This window comes from Cajanus cajan, chromosome 7, assembly GCF_000230855.2.
Source record: "Cajanus cajan strain Asha chromosome 7, NIPB_CcT2T_4, whole genome shotgun sequence".
NCBI lineage: Eukaryota > Viridiplantae > Streptophyta > Magnoliopsida > Fabales > Fabaceae > Cajanus > Cajanus cajan.
Genome location: NC_138523.1, coordinates 57196500 through 57206593, shown reverse-complemented (window position 1 = coordinate 57206593; position 10094 = coordinate 57196500). Strand labels below are relative to the sequence as shown.

Genomic DNA, 10094 nt, shown 5'->3' with positions numbered 1-10094 from the left:
CATTTACTATTATTTAACTAATTTAATTATTTTTAATATTACTTATAATTTTTCAATATTAATTATTAATAAATTTGATTTTTAACAAAATTTAATATAATTAAATTTATAGATATATTATTAGAAACAATTGTAAAATGTACTATATCAAACTTTGCATGGACAAAAATATATAACACTTAACCATGACTTTATTTGCAATATTCAATTATGTGTAATATTCTATTTATATATTCATGGATGTAGCTTTATAATTCTTCAAACATTCAGATATATTGGATAGTGATAATGAGCTCATAGTTTGCTCTAAAAGAAATATTATCTCTATACTAAAATCTTCTCTTTTATTTTATTGAATTCAAAACCACATAGAATACTTTCTTGGCTTGAGATGCAAAAATAAATGGGTCATCACAAATATCATTTCCAGTATGTTGCAAATAATTGAAATTTACTAATGACATGCCTAAATTGCCAATTTTGCAACCCCTATTTATGTCAACCCAATCGCACCTAAAAAGTACAACCTTATATCTTCCCGAGTAATCCAATTGAATTATATCTGTCAATGCACCATAGTAGTTTATTTCCCCTTCCTTAGGTTGCTTATCTCTTGTGCTAGCATAACTTCTTGCCTTAACAGTAACAACAATGCCACTGTTTTGAGTCTTTAAGCATCTTTCACGTTTCTTTGTATGAAATCTAACTCCATTAACAATATAACCACTATATTTCCTCACAATTTCTAGTGGACCACGTGCTAGCCACTTGATATCATCTGTGACAATAACACTACCTTGCTCCTCCAAACGTGCAACCTACCACAATTTTAATAACATTTAATCACAAATTTCAAATGATTCTAAAATTCAATATTATTAATGGATGTTTCTAAACACTTACTCGTTCACGAAACCAATCTGAAAATGTTTGACTATGAATTTTGTCAATTTCATACGGAGATAGTCGACGATTTCGTCTCTTAATAAGATTAATGTGTTCTCTATGTACATGAATTCAATCAATATAAATTTCAATAAACAGCATTAAGCTCTAGAAGCAAAAAGTAAAGCTAAATTCAATCAATTGGTACTAAAATACATAACTTATTGTATTATGACAATAACTTCTTATATTCTTGTGGGAATCAACCTGTTTTTCATATTTTTGTCGCTGTCAAGTACAGTAACTATATTTTTTTGGGGTTGGTTGAAGGCTTGAAGCTCTATATATTCTCAGTTTTAAATCATGTATTTCACCATGCACATTCTGAAATCATGACAAATTTTCTAAGGTTATATCTTCCTTCATAAACCAACTATAGAAAACTAATTCCCAACTTTAGATTTATGCGATATATGAGTAATCACTAAGGTTATATCTTCCTTCAAATCCTGCTACGAACTTATTAAAAAAATATTAAATGAAAATGCAATGCATTAATGTCTTGAAAATATAAAACGCGTCTAATACTTGCATCCAAAGTTCCTAAATTGCAACCACGGAGACACCAATTTCGACACAACAGAACAACTCAGCTACATAGGGAACGCGAAGTTGATGAAAAACAGAGACAGAGATTACATCTACAACATTATGTAAAAAGAAAGTCCAAAACTATAAAAAATAATATTGCTATTAAGAGTTGTGGTTACTTTTATCTTCTGAATTCAAGCTTTAAAAGGACTTTCTAAATAATATTAACAAAAAAAAAAAGAATCAGAACAGAGACACCACACAAAATATCATTTCCAATGAAGAACATTTTCACTATCACTCAATCAAGCAACAAAAATTCAATATAAGAGAAGATTGAGCAAAAGAACAACTCAAAAAGCAAATCGCAATGAAATAAAGGATTCTAGAAAAAAACCTAGATTAGAAGAACACAAGTGTTACGAGATCTACAAATTTGGAACCAATCCTTTAGATTGAATAAATAATGTGTGAAACAAAGGCATGAAAAGAAGAATATGAAATCAGACCTTAAGATTGTTTAAGTTTGAAGCGATGAACAAACCCTATGAAAAGTAAAAGTGATCTTCATTCTCTCCGCTGCGAGCTATTTTGATTTCGATCTCCAATGCAAGTTATGATGATTTCGATCTTCGCTGCTTAATGAGTTGTGAATATTAGTGGTTACGGTAGGAAATAGAGAGAAAGGAAGAATTTGAAATCATACCTTTAGATTTTTTATGTTTGAAGTGATAAAAAACCCTTATGTAAAGTAAATGTGAATCTCACTCTTACTACTGTGGCTATTTCGATTTCAATTTCCACGCAAATCTCTCTTTTCAAATTAAACTAACTAAAATTAAGAAAAAAAACACGTGACTAGTCAAATTGAAATAAAATAGATTAAAGTAGTTATAAATAATTTATAATTAAATATTTTTTACACCATAATTGTTTAATATTTATAAATCAATAATTATTAATAAACTCAGTAACTTACTTAAATAATTATTAGTAACTAAATAAAATATTGGCTATCAATAAAATATTTATTAATAATTTTTCAAATTTTACCTACATTAAGTGACTATAGGTATATGTTTTTGTGATTTACATACATTAAACATGCGTAGGTAAAAGTATTTTTGAGTTTTTACTTACATTAACTCATGTGTGTAGGTAAAATTGTGTGTAGGTATAGATCATTTTTCTTGTAGTGATATATATATATATATAAATGATAAATGTAAAAAAAGTATAGTAATTTATAACTAATTATTATTTTAAATGAATTGAGCTTGATTCTTTTTTTTTGTCCATGAATTAATTAATTAGTTGAAATTTTAAGTCTAAAAATGTAATAAATTAAGTAGATTTTCTTATAATAAATTGATAGCCGAAAATATTTTTAAAATACTAAACCTCCTCAAAAAAATTAATTCTATAATTGTGAATAATGGAAATGAAAATATAAAGTTAAAGAGTTACTAAGTATAAAAGATCTCATGAATACATCTATATTTAGCCACATTATATTAATTATAATTTCATGTTTGTCAGAAAATGTTAAAACACCTTTCTTTTCATATATTTTCAATGATCTACCTAAGTGGTCAACTTAAATTTGGTTGAAAAGTTGTGAATTATTGTTGGGTTTAATTTTGATAGATAAAAAAAAAAAAAAAATTCAATGTTATACCGATAGAACATTTATAATTTATGATTCTTAATTATCATATACATGCATGTTGATCTTTCTAAATATTAGTTAGGTGCTTTAAAGTTTATGGGACTCTCAGTGCCTAGAATTTTATAAAAGCAATGAACTTATTACAAAATTAGGCAGCTTAAAATTAGAACACGCAAAAAGGGAAGTAGTACTAAAGTTATAAGTAAATATTACTCCTCTGTCTTTGCCTTTAATTTTAAGCCACTGCCGATGCAAGAGGGAATATATATGTCAAGAGTTCACTAAATTAAGGCAATAAGGTCAATCAAATAGTTAATTCAAATTAATCCAAAATGCAGAAAACTGGTTACCAAACGGAAGCAAAAGAGTTACAGAGAAAACTACATTCAGCTTAATACCATGTTTGGTAAATATTTCAGGAAATGTTTATAGCTCTTTTTTTAATTATTGATTCCTTCCAAATTATATAAGCCCATTCTGAATTTCCCACCTCATCAAGGTTATGTTTTAGCACTGTATTAAATTTATAGGTTTTATAACATAAATTAAACTTCTTTTTTTTCTGTTTTTTATGAGTACGTGTTGTTCTTCGAGAATTCAAGATAAGCATGCATATGCATGCCACTCCACCAGTCACAACTGGCATGGTAAATATAAGAAATGAAGAACAATTGGGCGCACGAAAGCCGAAATTGTTGAACATTAAAGCACTGGTCAAAATGTCAAATGCATTAAATTAAAAAGTTCAATTTTCTTGGGCGTATATGTGAATGTATAGTATAGGTGGTTGGAAATACATGAAATAGGGTTCATTAATCAAGAATAACTTGGCCAATATCCTTCTATATAAATGGCCAGCCAGATAAAGCATTAGGTCACATTCTGCATAATATCCATTAAAGTTTTATTGTGCATTTCACGATATCCAATGGACTGCAAAGGTACTCATGGCGCAACTGGTGGTGATAATAATGTGACCAAAGCGAAAGAGGTTAATGATGGTAGCAATTCAGCTGTGATGAAAGCTCCTGGTGGAGATGGATCCAACATTTCAAGGGAAGAATTCGAGAAAAACCCTCAGGGCTACTTTGCTGCTTTGCATGATGAACAAAAGACCAAGAAGTAAAGCAATGCATATTTTCCTACCAATATTATTTAGACTGGCCATATGCTAAAACCTTATTATATATTTATGATGCCTCCAATAATTACTGCTATATAATAAAACAGTCTAAATTAATATTTATGCTGTTCTTTTTTATACGTACTGCTTTTAAATCGCAACTTTACATTCTGTTAATTATAGTGTTATGTACTTGGGCGGCGTTCAATTTGACGGGTAAAGGAGATTCATTTTCAATATCGTTTGGAAAGTGAATTTTCTGTTAACATCTATGGACTATGGGAAAGAAATGTTAACGTTGAACTTAGCTTATAATATTGGAGAAGATTTTTATATCAAAATTAACTCTACTATCAACTTGTTTTATACAAGTCGTAAATGTTTTTTTTTATTTAAATTTCTCTACTAAAAATAAGAAGTTATTTTCAATAGAAAAATTCTCAAAAAATATTTTCAAGTTTATACCCGAATATGTTTCTACAATATGACTAAATGAAGATAATGTTATTGTTGGCATCATGTATATTATATATAATGGATATTTCTGTTCTTTATTATTATGTTTAAGCAAAAAAATACATAATTTTTATTTTTAAATATAAGTAAATTTTAACTATTTCGCCCATAATAAAAAAAAAGTCAAAATTTTCAAATTATTAAAATAGAAAGAATATTGTGAAATTATTAAAATTTAAAGGAAGGACATACGTAACTGACTAAAAAAATTGAAAATTAACTATACAAACACGTAAATATACGCATTGATTTCTAACATCTACATTGTTATGTTCAGCGTATTTGAAGTGTTGTTTGCGTCGATGATTTTTAACCTTCGCAGTCTTTTTCCCTTAAATGTCTTCGAAAATCAAAGGAAATGAGATTTTATAAATTATCCTTAATTAACACGTACATATAATAATTTTAAAATTACTAACTGATCATAAATTATTATTATTATTATATATATATTAAAGGAAAGCATTATAATGAAATAATTTTGTTGTTAGTCATTGTAAAATAAGGAAATTTTAATTTAGTTCTTTAAAAATTTATTTGTTTTGTATTTCGTTAAAAAATTTGACAATTCCGCTTGTTAGGATAAGTTTCTTTTTGGGTGGGGGGACAGGACATGTCATCTGCGACACTTTCCTTACGTGGCTGCCTCGTGAATCAACACACAGCATCAAACCCCCATTATTATTGGACCAAAAACTTAAAAATTAAATAAGCCCAAGATGACTTTGTGATAGTAATTTCTTTTTAAAATATTTATTATTAAATAATTTTATTCAAATGTCAAATAAATGAAACTTAAATTATTAAGAGAGAACCACATAAAAAATAGTCACAACTACATTATACTTTTATACTTTATCTTATATATTAGATTTATTATAATTTTTTATATTTTAAAACATTCATTTTGATATTTTATTTTTTAAATTTGGGTTAATTTAGTTTTTTTTTTTTTAAATAGTGATTATTTTTAAGAGAAATTCTATAGTACCTATCTTATTTGAGAGGGTACCGGTACAGTTTTTTTATATTTTATATTTTTAATAATTTATTTAAATATTTATGATATTTTATTCTTTTAATTTTTAAATTATTTAGTCATTTTATTTTTATTTTATATATTCTAATTTATTTATAATAATATTATTATATATTTAAATAGTTTAATTTTAATAATTTTTTAAGCATATTTTAATCTTTTCACTTAAAATTTTTGAATTTCTATATTTTAATTTTAATAATTTTTTAAGTATATTTTTTTGTCTTTTTGTCCTAAATTTTTGAATTTCTATATTTAAATTTTAATAATTTTTTATTTCTACTATTTATTAATTTTTTTTAATATTTTATAATATTGTTGAAATCTTATAATTTTAATCTCTATAATTTTATCTTACTTTTCATTTTATAAATATAATTTAAATTATTCATTTTATAAGTAAATTAGTTTTTCTTTTAATTTTTATAAGTTTACATAAAGAATATATTGAAATCCCTCAATCTTTGAGGGTACCATAGCAACTCCCTTTATTTTTAATTCTAAGACATAATTTTATATCAATTTTTGATTAATTCAAGATTTAAAATTCGTCTTATTAAATTTACTTATATAAAAATTGTTGAATACAAATAAAGTTTAAATAAAAAAGTATCATAAATATGATAAAAATAAAATGAAAATAATTTTAAAATATAATTAAAATTTTAAAATCTATAATTTCATATTTTTCTTGTTATTTATGGGACTTTCTTTCACATGATTTTTATTATGTTTATAATTCTTATGGATTCAAATGTCAATTGAATGTTATAATTTTTATATAGTTGAATATATTTACAAGTTTCATGTCTTGAAATAGTTAAAAATTAATTTAAAATTGTATCTAAAAATTAAAAATTAATATTCTTTTAAAAAAATCAAATTGATCCAAATATAAAAGATATTAAAATGAAAATTTTAAAATATAAATGTGAACATCCAATTTTGGTTATTATTATTATTATTATTACTATTATTGTGATTTATATTGTCTTGTATACTAAAAATTCACTATTGTCAAATGATAGAACCAACAGTCTATAGCAAATGAAAATGAAATTGTGAATATCATGAGTGACCAAAAAAAATTCATAAAAAAGGGTAATAATATAAAATACAAAAAATGGTAGAACAAATGGCTTGTAGCAACGTGCAAACAGAGGTTTTGAGATGTTTTTGTGAATGTTTGTCTCCCCAGGACAATGGTCAGCAACAATACAACAATGCTTCATGATGCTCATACCCATAGAGATATTGAGAGGAGAGTAAAACAAATGAGTAGATAATGAAAATGAGAGCTCATAAAAAGTTGGCCTATATACTGCTCTCTTGCAGATTATTTTTCCACACCAAAGCAAGCTATTTAGATGAATGTGGCAAAATAAAGCTAATTTTGGAAACCAAGAGAAAAAGGTTGCACAGAGGAAACGTACAGAAAGTCTTTCGCGTTTGAAAACACAACAAAGGCAAATGACATCTCCCAAAAAGAAAGGTAGAAAGTATTCATGTAGCTGGAGGCTTTACGTGAACTGAAAAAAAAAAAAAAAGAGTCAAGTGCTTATAAGGAACTGATAGAGGAGAAGGAGAGGAGGTTTTTTTTGGAGAGGAATGAAAAATAGAGAGTGCAGTAGCCAAGAAGGGGGAAGGCTCCACTGGTTTTTACTATTAATTTTTTTCTTCACAAGTGATTTCCTTCGATTCATCATCAAGAATGGGATATAAAACGCACGCAAAGGAGATATGAGACCCGACCCTGAACAAAAGTTGTAGCAGTACAACTTCTTCTCAATCACGAAAGTTAAGTAAATACATTTGAGAGATGAGACCCGACTCTGAACAAAAGTTGTAGCAGTACAACTTCTTCTCAATCAAGAAAGGTAAGATCTAAGTATTCATTGCGTTTTTTCTGAATATTTTATTGTTTCTTGTTTTATTATAGCATAGGTTCAGTTTAGCCTTTTCACTCTAAAACTTAGAGCAACTCCAACATGAATTTCTTACCATTAGAGAAGGTTGAGGTGGCAGCAAGAGTTTCTTGCAGAGGAGAGAGGGTTGCTTCACTAAGCAACGGTTGCTTACTTTTATAAATTGAAGGAGGTGCGGCGGAGGCGTGCGATTGGACAGTGGCGACGTGCGGGTGGACAGCGGAGGCGCGCCGGTGGACAGCGGAGGTGGACGTTCTGCCACAAGTGGACAGTGGAGGCGCGTCGGTGGACAGCAGAGGTGGACGTTCTGCCGCGGGTGGACAGCAGAGGCGCGTCGGTGAACGATCTGGCTGGACCTGCACGCAGCGGCGGCGGCAGTGGCAGCGGCGGTGGTAGACAGTGTTTGAAGGTGGAGTTGGAAGAAAAGGAAAGGGGGAGAAAAAATGAAAAAAACCTTTACGAAGAGAAGAAGAAGAAGAAGAGCGTTTAAAGAAATAAGAAATAAGAATTAAAAATTAAAAAATTAATTTCATATAATGTTTATGTATTTATTATTGCTTTATTTTATTTTTAATATCAACTTATTGTGTATTTTTTTCTCATAATTTATTTTCTTTTATTGTAGTGCAAGTGTCCTTTTTAATAAAAATTTTAATTTGGTTCATAAATGATTTGAAAAAAAATTCTAAAAGTTGAATTTCTCAAAGTTTCTTACCATTAAAGTAAATTTCTGTTTGAGTTGCTTAATGCTGACATGGCACACTGAAGACCACTTTTTTCAGTTACCAATGCATGAAGCAACTCAAATGAGTTGCTTTCATTGGAGATGCCCTTAGATATAAGCTTGCACAACACTCACGTCAACGAAAATGAATTGGTAATATAAAGCCTGCACATCATTCATGTCAATGAAAATGAGTTGGCAAAACATACTAGATGACAAGGCGATATAAAGAATTAAATAAAGAAAGAATGGTAAGTAATATTAAGTTTTAGGAAATCTGTACATTCTTACGTGATATCGATTTGATCATTTTTTTTAATATCCTTTTTTTATAGTATGTTTAATAACCGATTAAATTTACTTTATTAAACAAATTAATTAGACATGTATATTTAATCATAGATCAAATTTACTTTATAGATTAATTAAACATGATGTCTTCTTAATCGTGAAATCTTAGAGTACAAATTGTGATAACTTTGCAATTCTAAGTTCTCTTCTAAAAAATGAAATATTTCATAATTGTTAATTTAGACTAAGTCATTATAATAAAAATAGTGTTATATACAATGAAAACCTAATAATTTTATTCACTATAAGAAAGGAAGGACTTTTCTAACATTTTGTTTTAAAGATAATGGATTAATTAGATGAAACATTTATTTAATCCTAAAGGTTTGGAAGCAATCAGTGACAGTTTGATAGTCCTAAAACTCCTCTTTAAAACTTTAAAACATATCAAACTATTTTTAAAAAAGAAAATTAGCTAAGGAGTACACCTTAGTTGGTTCCACCACCCTTAAGACACAATTGTGACAGTTCAAAGATCCTACAACTACAATAATAATAATAATAATAATAATAATAATAATAATAATAATAATAATAATAATAATAACAATAATAATTAACGTAATATTCTCTTATCAACATTTATATTAATAATATCTATCATTTTAAAAAGGAATTATTTGAATGTAACATTCTTTGATTCTAGAGCTTAAAGGTGCAAGTTGTGACAATTTGTCATCTTAAAGTCTTTATTTAAATTCAAAGTATGATTAAATATCAAAAATATATTTTTACAATATTCAATATAAATATTTGAAGTCATTATATCAAAAAATTTATTAGAGGAATGGTTAATTAGGTGTGACATCTTTTTAACCTTTGAATTTAAAATACAAGTTGTGATGACTTGATATCTTTAAATTTTTCTTCTCCAAAACAAAAATATCCAACCAAAAATTCTTTTAAGACAATAATATCTATAACAATAATTATAATTATAATTTTATTGAGTTGACTTTGGTGTACACCTCAGTCGATTTTATATTTTAGGGTGAATGAGTTAAGACAGTTCAGGAATCATAAATTAAATAAAAATAAATTTTAATTAAAAAATATCAACACATAAATATTTTGTACAAAGAATTACGTGACTCTGATTCTTTATTATACATGGAGATACGTAGGAGCAAGAAATAAATATTGTCGAGCTAAAAAATAAAAAAATGATATTATCTTCCTTTTTATATAACAACAGTAATTTTAACTTTTTTAAAAATGTATTAGTTAAATTAGTTAAATAAAATACATTTGATCATTATAGTTAATTAATT

At 26.8% G+C, this 10094-nt stretch overlaps 1 long non-coding RNA gene across 1 annotated transcript; it reads right to left on the bottom strand.

Moving 5' to 3' along the window:
* On the bottom strand, positions 1–2293 carry LOC145949479 (uncharacterized). The gene is made up of 3 exons (XR_014427689.1): positions 2183–2293; positions 1986–2111; positions 1–818 (listed from the first exon to the last, which is right to left on the bottom strand). It is a non-coding gene; the product is annotated as an uncharacterized LOC145949479 (long non-coding RNA).
* Between the last annotated feature and the right edge of the window lie 7801 nt (positions 2294–10094).